Source organism: Trachypithecus francoisi, unplaced genomic scaffold (assembly GCF_009764315.1).
Source record: "Trachypithecus francoisi isolate TF-2019V2 unplaced genomic scaffold, Tfra_2.0 Lachesis_group19, whole genome shotgun sequence".
Classification (NCBI taxonomy): domain Eukaryota; kingdom Metazoa; phylum Chordata; class Mammalia; order Primates; family Cercopithecidae; genus Trachypithecus; species Trachypithecus francoisi.
The window spans coordinates 40156577-40173580 of record NW_022681464.1 but is presented as its reverse complement, the minus strand read 5'-3'; positions in this window follow the sequence as shown (position 1 = coordinate 40173580).

Below are 17004 nucleotides of genomic sequence, written 5' to 3'. Positions count from 1 at the left end.
AAAGATCAGAGTTCTATCTGGATAACCCTGGCTGGAGTTGCTGAAATTCCTGCAGGAAGGCTCTGTTTAATGAGGAAGGATGGATTGGGGTTCCACTTAAAGAAGCAGTCTGGCCATGATCTGGCACAGCAGCTATGCTGCATGTGGGGGACTCCTCTGGACTGCCTGGACTCCCTGGAGCCAGCAGGCTAGAATGGCTGAGTTGACTGAACCATAGTGACAGTGCTTGCCCTTCCCAACTAGAACTTGGTCCATCTCAGGCAGTCTCTCCAGCCTGGTGTAGCTGGCTGGCTGGAATTCCAAGCCAGTAGAGCTCATCTGTGAGGTGCTGTGGAAGTTGGGCCTGCAGAACGATGCTGCTTGCCTTTCTGGATTCCACCTCCTTCCTAGGGGAATGTAAGGACGAATCGCCCACCTTGCTGGGATTCCCGGGGCTGGAGTTCATAAAACTCCTGGGTCTCTGTGTGTGTCTGAGTGGCTGCTCTGCCAAGACTTTGCACAATGCTGTCTATCAGAGCCACGGCCCTGGTAGTATGGGCTCTCCTGATCCATGGTTTGCAAAGATCCATAGGAGAAGTGTGGTTTCCTGGGCAGGGTTGCACAATCACTCACCACTCCCCTTGGTTGAGAGCAGAAGTTTCTTTGGCTTTGTGCTGCTCCCAGGTGGCTCGTTGCCCCAGCCTACCTTTCTTCATTCTCTGTGGGTCAAGTTTTCCACCTAGAAAGTCCCAGTGCAGGAACCTGGGTTTTCAGTTGAAGGTGCTGAATTCACTGGCCATTTTCATTCCTCTCCATGAGAGCCACGGACTGCAGCTGCTTCTAATCTGCCATCTTGGCCCCTCACACAGTATGCTCTTTTTCTTTCAATATTTTCATTACGAACATATCTATGTGTATATATATTTATTGTGCACCTTTATGTTCTGTCTTCATCATTCCCTGTCTTGAGATCTATGTTCTGGTTTAATTGCACTCAGCCAATTTTAATTTCTCTTGATTTAATTGCATGCTTCAGTAAGTTCCTTGGATACAGTATTTGGGAAGCATAAAATATGTATATTGGCTTATCTGAAAATGCCTTTTATTCTGGAAGAGATGAAATATAGCTCTGATGTGTAATGGCTTTTTTAGATCTGTTCTCTTTTCAACTAGTGTTACCAATGAGAAGTCTGACATTAGTCTGTTTTTTCCCCTTCTGTGTAGTAGCCAATGTGTTTTCTTTAGCTTGGAGTTGAGAAGTTTTACTGGTGTGTGTGTGTGCGTGTGTGTGTGTGTGTGTATGACTATTAATCCTGATGGGATTCATTCTGTTCTTTCATTATATTCTCAATTTTTTCCCTTCAAATTAGAAAAAAAAAATTCTTCCTGGTAATTATTCTTCTCTGTGTATTACTTTTTCATCTTTGAACATCCTATTCCTTGAATATATAGTTTTCCAGGCTTCATCTTTTCATACCTCCTATCTTTCCTCCTACAGTTTTCATCTCTTTATATTTCTACCTTGTCTACTAGTGTTTCTTTCAATTGATCTTCAGACCACTACTGTTTTTTCAGGTCAAATACAAATTTTTATTTTAGCTGGTTTTCTTAGATGCTCTGGTTGTTTTACCAAGAAAGTAATTTTAAAGTATTTTTTCCTGCTTTTCTATTAGCATTTGGGATCAAAGCCATAACCAAAATTCTGGACCCGTTACAGAATCAGGAATGTGACTATGCAGATATCCTTCCTCCCTCCCTGTTCCACACTGTCTAGAGTGAAAGGGCATCTTTTCTGTTACTGGCCCCTTTTTGTCCCGAGTCACTGTTTATCCCTTTTTCCTTGTTTTACTTTCTCAATCTAGATGCTGAAATATCTTAGTTTGGTTATTTTTCATTAGGTTTCTTGATATCCTCTTACTTCATTTTTCCTGATCCTCACTCTCAGGGAAGCCCTTTAAACTCTCTTCTACTTAAAGTCAACTCAGTATCTTTTTAAAGAAATATATCTGTGACAGAGGATTACATGAGGTCCCATCTTCAAAGACCTCACTATTCGATGGGGGAATTGGGAAAACAGACTACTTCATTACAGTATTACAGATGTTATGACATGTGGTGGGTTGAATAGTGCCCCCCTGACAAAATTCATGTCCAACTAGAACCTCAGAATGTGATCTTCTCTGGGAATAGTAGCTCATGCCTATAATCCCAGTGCTGATGGAGGCCAAGGTGGCAGAATCACTTGAGGCCAGGAGTTTGACAACAACTTGGGCAACACAGTGAGACCTCATCTCTACCAAAAAAAACTATCTGGGGCCAGGCACAGTGGCTCACACCTGTAATCCCAACACTTTGCAGGGCCAAGGCAGGCAGATCATGCCGTCAGGAGATTGAGACCATCCTGGCCAACGTGGTGAAACCCCATCTCTACTAAAAATTAAAAAAATAGCCAGGTGTGGTGGTGGGCACTTGTAATCCCAGCTACTTGGGAGGCTGAGGCAGGAGAATTGCTTGAACCTGGGAGACAGACGTTGCAGTGAGCCAAGATCGCGCCATGGCACTCCAGCCTGGCGACAGAGCGAGACTCTGTCAAAAAAAAAAAAAAAATTATCTGGGCGTGGTGGCACAAACCTGTAGTCCTAGCTGCTTGGGAGGCTGATCGGGGAGGATCACATGAGCCCAAGAGTTCAAGGTTGCAGTGAGCTAGGATCACAACACTGGACTCTTTCCTGGGCAACAGAGCAAGACCTTTCCTCTAAAAATAAAAATCAAAAAACCGATCTTATTTGGAAATGGGCCTTTGTAAACGTAATTACATAAGATCAGTTCATACTTGATACTAACAAACACTAGTTTGTATTTGCCACCCCAGAATCCATTCTTCCCCTTTTCTCCCCTACATTTCTTTCCAGTATGGCACATGGCTGCCCATCCATGCACGGCATTTCCTTGCATTCTGTGCTGCTTGGTAGGGCCATGGGACCAAGGTCTCACCAGTGAAATGTGAGTGAACTGACGTGTGCGAATAATATATCATTTCCTTAAAAGGAAATGCTTAACTCTCTACTTTTCTTTCTTCCCTTTTTCCTGCTAGCTGACCAGGTATGTAATACTGTAAATCAGCTTTTACCATACAGAGGAGGATGATACAATATATTCTAGAACAGCATTGTTTCATAGAAATACAGCGTGAGCCACACATGTAATGTAAAAATTTGTAAGCTTTAAAAAAATACAAAGAAATGGATGAAATTAAATTTAGTAACATATTTTTAACTCAGTACATTCAAAATATTATTTCAAACTGCGATCAATAGAAAATTATTAATGAGATTTATTATGCTTTTTTTATTCCCACCAATCTTTGAAATATGACATTTATACTTACAGCATGTCCTGGTTTGGACTAGTTACATTTCAAGAGCTGAATAGCCACACGTGGGCATTGGCTGCCAAATCGGATGGAGCAGCTCTAGAGCATGGCAGAGCATCATGGTAGGAGGAAGTTGAGTCCGTGGTGCAGACCCCTCCCCCATTCAAGCTCCCCTGAACTATTTAACTATGGTTACTATATAAAAAACAAACTTTTCCTTGTTGGGGTCAGTGGGTTTTTTTAGTTTCTTTATTACAGAAGCTAACCAATATCTCACACTTACTTACACTTAATCTCACACTCGTAGCAACACTAATATAGTACCTCATTGAAAATGCCTTTCAGGAGAATGGCGTGAACCCGGGAGGCGGAGCTTGCAGTGAGCTGAGAGCCGGCCACTGCACTCCAGCCTGGGTGGCAGAGCAAGACTCCGTCTCAAAAAATATATATATATATATATATTTAAAATGCAAAGAATTATAACTGAAAAAGCTCTAGTAATATAATGCTTGAAGAAGTATCTGGAGGGCCAGATATTTCATAATAAACTATGTCTCACTTCCATCTATTTTTTACTTTTTAGCTGTCTGTTGACTTCATGCGTCCATTGCTTCTCTCTCATGTTTTTCTTTGGAACCCTTGTGTTTTATAGGAACTGTTTATGACTGAATTAAAAGATGTTATGTACAGGATATATTGTAGATGCAATAAAAACTCAAAGGACAGAAAGTGAAGTACAAATAAAGTTGAACTAGAAAGAAGTTAGTTGTATCAAATTAGGGAAAATTTAATTGTTAAAAGAGAAAATCATACAAGCACATAATTGCATTTTCAAGAACATTTAAAATTTCTACTATATGCTAGACGTTGCACTAGACAGCAAAAATTGAAAGGTGAGTATTACATGGATCCATCCTCAAAGACCTCACTGTCCGATGGGGGAAATGGAAAAGTAAACTCCTTCAATACAGTATTACAAATGTCATGACATGTAGCGGGTTGAGTAGCGTGCCGCCCCAAAATGTATGCCCAACTGGAACCTCAGAATGCAATCCTGTCTGGGCACAGTAGCTCATGCCTATAGTCCCAGGGCTGAGGGAGGCCAAGGTGGCAGAATCACTTGAGGCCAAGAGTTTGAGAGCAGCCTGGGCAACACAGTGAAACCGCATGTCTCCCAAAAATTGTCTGGGCGTGGTGGCACACATCTGTAGTCCTGGCTGCTTGGGAGGCTGACTGGGGGGGATCACATGAGCCCAAGAGTTCAAGGCTGCAGTGAGCTAGGATCATACCACTGCACTCTCGCCTGGACAACAGAGCAACACCCAGTCTCAAATAAAAATAAAAATAAAAAATGATCATACTTGGTAATGGGTCTTTGTAAATGTAATTACTTAAGATCAGGTCACACTTGATAGGTACTAAATCTAATGACTGTTGTCCTTAGAAGGAAAGGAAATGACACAGAGACACACAGAGAGGATCAGGTGAAGACAGAGGCAGAGATTAGAGTGATGCATTTGCAAGCCAAAGACCATCGAGGGTTGTCTGGGACACTAGGAGCTAGAAGAGGCAAGGAGAGCCACTGTGATTTTGGACTAGAGCCTTCAGAGAGACACTGTGATTTTGGACTTCGAGCATCTAGAACTGTGAGAGAATAAATTTATTCTGTTTTTTGAGACAGAGTCTCACTCTGTCACCCAGGCTGGAGAGCAGTGGCACGATCTCAGCTCACTGCAACCTCGTTCAAGCGATTCTCCTGCCTCAGGCTTCTGAGGAGCTTCGATTACAGGCACGTGCCACCATGCCTGGCTAATTTTTGTAGTTTTAGTAGAGATGAGGTTTCACCATGTTGGCCAGGCTGGTCTCGAACGCCTGGCTTCAAGCGGTGTGCCCGCCTTGGCATCCCAAAGTGCTGGAATTACAGGCGTGAACCACCGCACCTGGCCAATTTCTTCTGTTTTAACCACGCAGAGTTGTAGTAGTTTGTTGTGGCCATTCTGAAAAACTGATGCAAGGTAAACTGAAGTGGTGACCTTGGGGAGCACATAGAAGGAGCACCAACCTAGACTGGGCACCGAGAAAGACGTGTAGGTGGAGAGGACACCCAAACTGAGTCTTGAGACATGAGTACAAGCAGGGCAGCTGAAATGGGAAACCGAGGATTTGTGAGAGAATTCCAGCAGAAAGGATAAGCGGGTGTAAGGGGCCTGGCAGCATGAGAGCATCGCACCGTTTTGAGACCTCAGGCATTTGTTTTAGCAAAACTCTAGGGTGCAAGAGAGGAGAGAGGCTGGAGATGAGATCAATGAGTTATGGAAGGAATGGCTTTAAAAAGGCCTTGAGGTCCATCACAAAGAGGTAAGCTTTATCTTACAGGTGCTCTAGACCCTGTACAGATTTTCAGTTGGATGTTCCGGGTCGGTTGCTGACCATATCAGATCTGCCTGATAATGAATATGACACTAAAGAGATAGAATTGATATAATTCAGTGACCAATTATAATTGAGGTGCGAGGAATGGTGATTTTAAGGGTGGTGCTAAGATTTCTGTTATGAATGATTCGGTGTCTGCTGATCCCCCAGTTGAGAAGAAAATAGAGGGTTTAAACAGCATAATGACAAGTTCAGTTTTGGAAAAGTTAAGCATATTGGAAACCTGGTATGTAAATCCAGCCAGGAAATAAGAGCCTGGAACACTACCTTTGGGAATAGCAACATGTAAGGGATAGACTGGGTGGTGGGATGGAGGGGAGAGAGCAGAAGGGGAGACAGAAATCATAAAAGCCAAGAGAAAGGACATTTCAGAGCACACATTTTAGTGCAAAGTGCGATTAGGCCTGCGGGCTAGAAAGTGCTGACTAGATTTAACAATAAGACAGGTGATGACCTTAGGAGGTGCTCACTGGGGTGTTGGTAGCAGAAAATAGATAGAAGTAAGTGGAAGAGAGTATTAAAGTAAGAAAGTGGAAATGATAAATACAGACTACTCTTTCAGAGAGCTTAAGTCTTAAGAAAGGAAACAGCAGGAAAGGGCAGATAAGAGAGGGTTGGTTTTGTATTTTTCTTAAAAAATAGATGATATAAATATCTCATGCTGAGGGAATCCTCCAATGAAATAGAAGAGAAGAAAGTTATCTCATAAAGCAATGATAATGAAGCAACATCTAGGGCAAAATCCTGTTCTGCTGAGATGGGACAAGGAAAACAATTAGTGCATTGGGAGTGAACCAGCAGAACAAACAGGAGGGACTTAAGGGAGTTCCCTGACTTCTCTAAACTGAGGACAGGTCCTTTGCTGAGTGAGGGTGGGCTGTTGGCTAGGGATCTGGCGAGGTACTGACTTCAGTGGTGCCACTTTTTCCTTTTGATTCTCAGTTGTCCAGGAGCTGGTAGTTCAAAGATTAGAAATAGTTGGCATGATTGAGGGTTGGGCCTTTGCCATGTTGGCATGTGGGGGAAAAGGTAGGCAAAGGAATTGAGGTTTTGGGAAAAAAATAATTGAATTAAGTTTCTTTGGCGTTTAGCCTGACTGAGAATGTACCTGTTTAGTCTTATTCAATGTCTTCATTTTACGGAGGGAGAACCTGAGAAATCTGCCCAGGCCAAAGCTAGTTGCTGGCAGAGTTGTGTCCACAATTCTGACCTTTTAATCCTATGGCTTTTCTACTGAGTGAGGCACTCTATTCCATCTGTTTCTTGCTGCATGGTTGGCCAAACTCTTGGGGGAGTATTTGAACACAGCTGTTAACCATTTGGGATAAGGCAGTTTCACGTTGTCTCTCACCTGGCTTTTGAATAGTATTGAGTGGTGCTCCAGCTAGATGTGGGTTGCTTGAATTCACCTGTTGGTGTTTGGAAACCTTGCTCTTTCTTCTGGTTCGCAGCAGACGTTGAAGAAGCACAGTCAGTATGACAGGAAAGGAGACCGTGTAAGGTATGAAGCTCGTGATTGTAGAGCGCCTTGTGATGGAGCGCTTTCAAAATCTTTTTCCATTTTATCCCAATCACCATGAAGTCTTTTCGAATGTCAGTCCCTTTCATCCCACTTTGATTATTTCTCCTTTGGTGTCACTGTCTTTCTTTGTTGCAAGAAGAAATTGCCAGCACTAGAATTAAGGCCATTGTGAAATAGCAAGAGACTGACTCCTCACCAATATTGTCACAGATATTTCAACACCACCTTCTTGACAGACACACTGAAAATATATCATCACACCTCTGCATCAATCACTTTCTGAAAGAAATGCAGTCTCAGTCTTTCAGTCTCTATGGTTGAAAGGCTCATTCTGAAAAAGAAAATAACTTGCTATCAATTGGAATTATTCTTAAATAGGGAAGATACATATTGTAAGTCCTTAAAGCTTAATCATAGTGATATAAATTATGTAAATACTCACAATTATTAAAATTATTTACATTCTAACAAGTAAAAGATCCCAAAATAATATAAGTTGAGAATGCTGTGAAATACAGACCTTTAAAAACATTATCATTAGAACTGGACTGTCAGTAGTATTTATTTAAATGTTTAAATTGGGTGACCATTTTATTTTGTTGGATCTTATCACTTTACTCAGGACTAGGATTAACAAATTTAGCAAGTAAAAATACAGGATGCTTCACTAAATTTGTACAGCAGATAAACAACCAATAATTTTTAGTGTAAGTATGCATACTTGCATACAAATGTATTCATTGTTTATCTGAAATTCAAATTGTACGGGAATGTCCTGGGTTTTATGTGGCAACCTACTCAGGGTTCACTTAACTTTAGCATGGCAGAAACACTACCTTTGTCACCAGGTGTGGTCCTGTGTGTTTGCTTCTCAGGAGCCTCCCCTCCCCGTCTCCATGTCCTTGGGTTCATATGAAATTATCTTTGGGCTGTTGTATGCTACCTAGGCTGGCAATTGGATGAAGAGTTCAGCCGTTTCCACAGAATAAGGACATGTGGAGGGTGGCTGGGAAGCAGGAGAGCAGGAGACTGAGACAATTCTGAAGGAAAAAGACCCAGAACCCTCCAATTGCTGGCTCGTCCTTCTATAAAACCTTGGATTGTGATGATTTCATCAAAGCATATCCTTTTAATACTCCTCTACCGGAACTCTCTTTTTTCAACTCAGCAAACAGGGTTCAACTTGTTTCTGACTTTTTTCCTTTTTTTAGATATGGGGTCTTGCTCTGTTGCCCAGGTTGATCTTAAACTCCTGGGCTCAAGCAATCTTCCCACCTTGGCCTCCCAAAGCTCTGGGATTACAGCTGTGACTAATATTAATGCACTTGTATTAATTAAAGTTTCCCAGCCCTCTCCCACCCCCACCAGATGTTTATTTTACATTCCCGGAGTCTAAGCCAGCAACTTAAACTGTGAAGATTTTTCTTCTCCCCTGACCCCCAACTCATAAATGGTGAGGGGTAAGGGTTGGTCAGAGTATTGGAAAGAAAGTTATCTAGTAACTGGGTAGAAGAAGGTGGGGGTTTTCCTCCAACTTGAAAGTCTGTGGGTAGTCAGGTGAGGAAAAGGAGGGGGGAGTGGGTGGTGCTATCTGCCTAGGGTCCAGCTGTACTCCCTACCCCATCTTAAAGAATACCCCAGGGTCATTTGATTATTCACAGCCTGTCTGCCCCTGGTGGTGATGCAGTCTACGTAGAATTGCAGAGCCTATATGTCTAGGGAAATAACTTTATGAACTCCCCATTTTTTCATCCATCTTCGACTCCTTTGGTAACTATACTCTGGGTATGATATGGTTATGATAACTGACAGTAAGTCAGATAACGGCTCTTTTAAAATATGCAGATAAGTGTGAGTGTGTAGCCATATTCCCACACACACACACATGTACGTATTATATATATATATTTGGAAAGAGGTTCCAGGCTGCAGTGTAGTGGTACGATCATAGCTCACTGCAGCCTTACATTCCTGGGTTCAAGTGATCTTCCTGCCTCAGCCTCCTGAATAGCTGGGACTACAGGAGTGAACCACTGTGCCTGGCCCAATCTTTTAAAGAATAAATGTGATGTATATTTATTACTCAGCCTCCTGAGTAGCTGGGATTATAGGCACACACCACCATGCCCAGCTAATTTTTGTATTTTTAGCAGAGACGGGGTTTCACCATGTTGGTCAGGTTGGTCTCAGAAAATGAGCAAGTGCCAAAAAATATTAAAAAGGAAACAAATCACCCACAGTTCAGAGATTACTGCTACTAATATTTTGGAATACTGTTTTTCGGTTTTTCCATGTGTAAATGTTTTAAATATTTGAAATCACACTATCTCACTTAATGTTGAGTCATGATCATTTCCCATTATCAGGCCTTTTCTTTCTTATAAGGAGACCTTATATGCAAGATATTTAGAAGCATGATACGGGAATTTATCAGTCTCTACAACTCTCCCTAAACATCTTTCTGAAAGAGAACTTCCCTTAGCAGTGATGACCTTTGACTTCAAACTTGTAGCCTAAAATTCTCACCAATAAAGAATTTATCATTTTTGGAGGGAAAAAAATGCATGTAAACTTCATAATATGCTTTTTTTCTTAGGTTTTACAGCTCATACTCTCAAAATATTGCACAAAAAGCAGCATTCTCATGCAAGCATCTCGACCACTCTCCCATCATTGGCATGGTTAATTCACCATGTACACTTCTGAAGGCTTAAAGCCTAGTTTAAGGAGCCAAGCACTGATTTTATCATGACACTTTCTGCTCAAAAGGCAGCACTATCTGTCTGATGTCTCTGCCCCATAGTCAACCCAGTCCCACTCTGCTTCTGACCAGATGTATGATTTAGATAAGTCTCTCTGCTGCTCTAGGTCTCAGTTGCCTTACCTGTAAAATAGAGGCTTCGACGAGATGATCTAAGGTATTTTTTACCTTGACATTCATGATTAAAATTAGAGACCAAATTAAGAGAAACATTCTTTTGTCATTTTCCAAAGGATGTCCAGGAATCTGGGCCCAGAGGTATGGAATGGATATGTAAAACCATGAAGTCTGGTAGAAATAGCGCTGGGGACACTGAGCCAATGGAGCCATTTCCACCTTCCAAACCTAATACCTGCCATCATGAAATAGCTCTACAGTGGCAAGGATTCCTTAGTTTCCAGTCTATTTTGAAATCATGTGGATTCCAAATTTCATTGAAGCCTATCTTTGGTTGCTCCACATCAACTGGGAATGCTTAAGAATTCGATCAAGAATGCCCATTGTAACTTTGGGTGCTTTTCTCTGTGGAAACTAACCTCAGCTCCAGAAAGTCAGATATAAAACAGGAATTCAGCAAATGTTTATTTAATAACAAATGGATGATAGACTGCCTAGGTATACTTAGGTTCATGCATTTTTTTTTTTTTTTTGAGATGGAGTCTTACTCTGTTGCCCAGGCTGGAGTGCAGTAGCATGACCTCGGCCCACTGCAACCTCCGCCTCCCAGGTTCAAGCAATTCTCCTGCCTCAGCCGCCTGAGTAGCTGGGATTACAGGTGCACATCACCACACCCAGCTAATTTTTGTATTTTTAGTACAGACGGGGTTTCACCATGTTGGTCAGGCTGGTCTCAAACTCCTGACCTCGTGATCCACCTGCCTTGGCCTTCCAAAGTGCTGGGATTACAGGCGTGAGCCACCACCGCCCGGCCAGGTTCATGCATCTTTTGGGAATAAGCCTTGTGGCACTGGACTGTGAAAAGAATATATTTTTCACAATTTTCTAAATGGAAGGCTTAAGCTATTTGCATGTACAAATTAGTAAGAGATTTTCACTCCAGTAGGTGATTGTATATGCTTCTGTCTAAATCGTGATAATACAGATGTTGGACCAGATAGCTATTATATTTAGAGGATGTGTATTGAATTCATCTTAGCCTTGTTTTTTCATGATTATCCTCTTGGCCATCGTTGCAGTGCACTGGAAATATGAAATAAGTAACCTAAATGCACACAGAGGATAGAATATGATCATATCAAGGGAATGGAATTTACCTTTTGGATTACCTTCCCTGTGCACCAAGCACTATGCATATAACAATTTAATTATCATTAAAAAGCTCATGGCAACTGGATGAAGTGAGTTCTAATTTATCTGATTTTCTGCATGGGGGAAGTATTGTACCTTCCTGAAGTCACATAGCAGGCAACTGAATTGAGGTTCCATCCTAGGCTGATAAAGTTTGAAAGCTCACACAATTTTAACTGTCTGAGAGAAAAAGCAACATCAGACAAAAGGGCATCTTTATCAAACGGAATTGGTTAAAGGCGTGGAAGAAACAAGGGACTAAAGGCATCGAATAAAAGAGATCTAAAATAGGGGAAATGCAGAAGACAAATAGGGCACATGTGAAAGGAAATGTAGGGCCAGGCACAGTGGTTCACATCTGTAATCCCAGCACTTTGGGAAGTCGAAGCAGGTGGATCACCTGAGGTCAGGAGTTCAAGACCAGCCCAGCCAACGTGGCAAAATCCTGTCTCTACTAAAAATACAAAAATTAGCCAGGCCTGGTGGTGCATGCCTGTAATCGCAGCCACTCAGGAGGCTGAGGCAGGAGAATCGCTTGAACCTGGGAGGCAGAGATTGCAGTGAGCTGAGATCGCAGGCCACTACACTCTAGCCTGGATGACACAGAGAGACTCCATCTCAAAATAAATAAATAAATAAAAATTGTAAAAAGGAAATGTAGCTGAAGTCAAAGAGGGGAGAAAGGAATAAGAGGAATCCAGTAACTGAGGTGCAGCCTGCCAGTGCTTGAAGAGTGAGCTACCTCGCCTGGCTTAGTTCTTTACCCAAGATCATGTGGTTTTGGTTTTTGTTTGTTTGTTTATTTGTTTGTTCGTTTCTTTTTCTTTCTTTTTTTTTTTTTGAGACAAGGTCTCACTCTGTCGCTCAGGCTGGAGTGCAGTGGTGCCATCCGGGCTTACTGCAGCCTCAACCTTCCTGGGCTCAGATGACCCTCCCACCTCAGCCTCCCAAGTAGCTGGGACTACAAGCACGTGCCACCATGCCCAGTTAATTTTCTGTATTTTTTGTAAAGACAAGGTTTCACCATGTTTCCCAGGCTGGTCTCAAACTCCTGAGCTCAAGCAGTACTCCTTCCTGCCTTGGCTTTCCAAAGTGCTGGGATTACAGGCCACTGCGCCCAGCCAATTATGGTTTGTTTGTTTGTTTTTTTAAGGAACGGTACCAGATTAATGGTCAAATATGTTTATCCATCCCAGCAATACGATCTTTTTGTGAATTGTCCAACACATTACCTGTATTTTTAACCTTGTCTGTCTTTGGCTTGTTGGGGGACCATGGTATGAAAGGGGGCAGTGGTCAGGGAGTCAGGAGATTCTAACACTTGCAGAAGGTCACTTGCTGCCTGTGTCACCCTGGACAAGCCTTCTAGCTTCTGAGTCTTAGCTTTTCCACTTCAAAAATACCCACTCTTCCAATCTGTTAATGTTTTGTACATGTACATAAAATGTAGAAAACCTGAGTGAAATACATATGTGCATGTTAATTACACAGTACTGTACAAAAATATCATGATAACTATTTCAACTTAAAGCTCCTGAGAGTAGTATTTGTTCTTCGAACGTTGGAAGTATAGAGAGAAAGGATTCAGGTTACATAAAGGATACTAGAGATAATTTGGATATAGAGTTCAATCTGGCCTCTCTGGTGACTATAATGATTTTGGAGATACTGGATTAATGTCCTTTTTACTCAGCGAGGAAATAAATCACTTTATGAGTCAAGATTGCATTTAACACCCTCTACAATAAAAATGAGGAATTTCATATGAAGCAATGATTTACTTGTGACTAGAGCTGGAGTCATTCTGACCAAATTACTGAAGTTGACAGCAGAAGAAATATAAGCATCCAACAGTGAGTTGTTCCAAGTGGAAACGACCATGCTGTTTCCAGAAACATTTGGCAAGCAATCTGTATGGGGAGAAAATAGTGAAGGCAAAACTGAACAAATGATAATTTAGCCATCAATGTGTGCCCCATAGAGTCACTGCAGTTAAGGGAGAGATCTCCTGATTTTAGAGTCATAATTCCTCCTTCTGACTGCATGCAAATAAAGACGCATTGGCTTAATGTGAGCAGATCAGGGAATTTATGAGTCAGCAAAAATGAATAAAAATGCTGGCTAGGTAATAAATAATTGTTTCTATTTACTCTCTAGCTGCTCACTCTTTAACTTATGTCAGAGGTGTAAATAATAATATCTGAACGGTACAAATGCATGCATATTACCTGGACTTGAAGTTTAAAGTACAATCAGCATTCCACAATAAAGATTTTTGTAGGATCTATTATTAGATCCCCTTTTGTAGACTTTATACTATTAAAGAAAATATTATACCTTCCCTCTTGCCAGCAGATAAAAATAAAATTATTTCTGGTTTAAATCTCGGGTACTAAAATACTTTCAACTTCGGAGATTACCAGGACATTCCAAGATACTTTAGAAAAGTTTTGTTTTGGGGAAATAGAGGCTTGTTTGGGGGCAGAAGAAAATGTATCTAATCATTAATTTCAAACATTGTACAATTGCTTTTCCTCAAACACAGATATGATCAAGTCCTTTCTCTTTGAAAAGTATGAAACAAACTTTGGCACACATTTTTTTAAAAAATGTTAAAAATTGTCCTTCTGTTGAAGATAAAGGAAGTAAATGTTACAAACCATTGTGTCTTACTTTAGCCATTATTACTGTATTTATTACTTTCAAAGTCATGATCACTGTCTCTCTTCTAAAATATTATTATGACTCTATCTGATATTTAATTGTGTACTATTGGAGACTACAGCTATGGTTTGCTATATCATTTTTTAAAAACAACTGATCCTTTTGCTCTTGTATTGTAAAGAAATTTTAACTCTACCATCCCAAATTCCTCACTTCACACCATGAGTACGTTACAGTCTCCTTGAAAGCAGAGATTATATCTGTCTTGTTCACAGCTATATCCCCAATCCCTTCTGCATAATATGTGTTCAATATTCCTTCGTGGAATAAATGGCTGGATTGAAGCGGGAGCCTCTTTCAACGTGCTATGAAAAGGAACAGTGTAAGGAGAAGTTCAGCAACAGTACTAAGTGCCACAAGAGATAATATTTTTTCAGCTCACCTTGGGAAAATCTCCAGGTTCATTGCATCTGAAACTCCTATGCATGCTTAAGACAGTGACAACTATGTAATGTTTTCTACTCATGAGTGAGAAAATGAAACTAAGAAACGAGAAAATCAGCATCTGAGTTAAGGTGTTTGGCATAGTGGTTAAGAGGCACTGGGGTGATGCAATCTGGATTCACATCCTAAGCCTGCCATTTGCTAGGTGTATGATACTGGGCACATTGTTTAATTTCTAAGTGCTCCCATTTCATCACCTGTAAATGGGAAGGCCCACCTCACAGGCTGTTGTGGGGATAATGAGTTAATATGTGTGAAGTGCTTGAAACAATACTGATCTTGACTCATGACAAGTACTGTGTAGGCATTCACTGCTGGCTTTATTACTCTAAAGAGGCCAGCTAGCAGGCCTGGAGGACTAGAGGACCAGAGATTAAGTCCATGTTCTGCCACTGACTAGCTGTGAGTGCTAGTTTGACATCTCTAGGTTTCTGTCTTTGCATCTGTGAAATAAGGGTGTAGGCTACATGGAAGGGCTTCTGGATTTTAAGTCCTATAATACACTATCTGGCCCTTTATTTCTTCCCTTCTAAAATGGAATTGCACAAGGTTGCTGCAATGAATGTGTATGTACCATACAAATGCAAAGCAAGTATAGTGTCCATTTTTAGTGTCAATATAGGGTATATTTGGTGCTATATTCACTACAAAAGCATTTCAATATTAATTTCCAAATCTACTAAGTCCCAATTGCACTGCAAGTATAAAATTAAGTGGTCATAAAAGAAAATAAAGCAACTACAAAATCGTTCTGATAGGATTGGCTCCTCGTTCTGAAAGAAGAGGAAGCCAATGAGTATGCTTTCTCATGAATTTCTGGAGTGAGAGACAGCTCTCTCATTCTTGGTGTCTCTGTAATTTAATACACTTGTATCCTTTTAAAAATCGGATTCTTCATTTGTTTCCTTTTGTTCTAGAAATATGCATAGCCTACTAATATATTTGCCTCAACTGGGTAAGTTTAGCCCGAGGGTGGGAATATTTAGTAGACTGGGAAAATCTTTCATAAATCTGTAAATGCTGGAGATTCATAGAGAGCACATGATTTTTTGGAAAAGGATAAAGTGAATACACAATAGTTGATGAAATGATGATTATGTGGGCTTCCTTTACCCGCTGATCACTTGAGTGTAACTAGATGTTACACACACAACAGGTGGGCTTGATCACCTGATGGCTCACACTCTAATGACTGCAACCGAGGAGAATTTAACAAGGGGATTTTATTATTTGCAACAAGTAAGAAGGGCACCAGGGATAGTTCTCAAAGCAGTGCCTCCCAGAAAAATGGTGAGAGCAGAGCTTGTATTGGGCTGGTTAGCTGAGTCATTGCATGTAGAGACAGAGTAAATGTAGAGCAAGCGTAGACCTGATCATGCTTCTACATACGTCACATGTATAGTATGTATAGTATAGAACATGGCTAGTAAGCTCCTCCCTGAGCAGGGATTTAGTACAATAATGAGTGCAGTTCGCCAAAGTTCATCTCCAACTCAGGCACCTCTGGATCCAACCAGTTTCTGTTTTTCCTGAGTTGAGCTTCTCCCTGGAACTTTTTGAAACAATGAGAACTAAAGGTGCATCAGTTGTGAGTACTTTTTCACAATGTGTACCCAAAAGCCTGGGGACCCTGGGCTACAGACAGGCAAAAATTTACAAAACTGGACTCTCTCATTCTCTCTCTCTCTCTCTCTCTATATGCTATATAAAAATGTAATGGGGCTGGGCGCGGTGGCTCACGCCTGTTATCTCAACACTTTGGGAGGCCGAGGCAGGCAGATCATGAGGTCAGGAGATCGAGACCACACTGGCTGACATGGTGAAATCCCATCTCTACTAAAAATACAAAAAAATTAGCTGGGCGTGGTGGCGGGCACATGTAGTCCTAGCTACTCAGGAGGCTGAGGCAGGAGAATCTCTTGATCCTGGGAGGCGGAGGTTGCAGTGAGCCGAGATTGTGCCACTGCACTCCAGCCTGGTGACAGAGCAAGACTCTGTCTATATATATATCATGGGCTGTATACAATATATGATCATAACATTTTAGAACTAGAAAGGATCTTAAAGCTTACCTAAAATATGGTGATTTAAAACTTGTTCAATAATGTGACAAGAAGGATACTTCACTTTGTGCTATTCTTTCTAAAATATAACCCCAGCCTAATCATGAGAGGAATATCAGATGAACCTAGATTGGGGGAATATACTACAGGATGTCCAACTGGTACTTCTCAAGACTGCCAAGGTCATGAAAAACAAGGAAAGACTGAAGAACTGTTGCAGAACAGATGGGACTGGGGAGACATGACAAATGAATGCAATGTGGGACTTTGGATTGTGTCCTGGAGCAGAAAGAGAACATTAGTAGAAAAACTGATGAAATCTAAACATGTCTTAAGTTTAGTTAATAGTAATGCACCAATTCAGCGTTTTAAATGTGGACAAGCATACCGCTGTCTT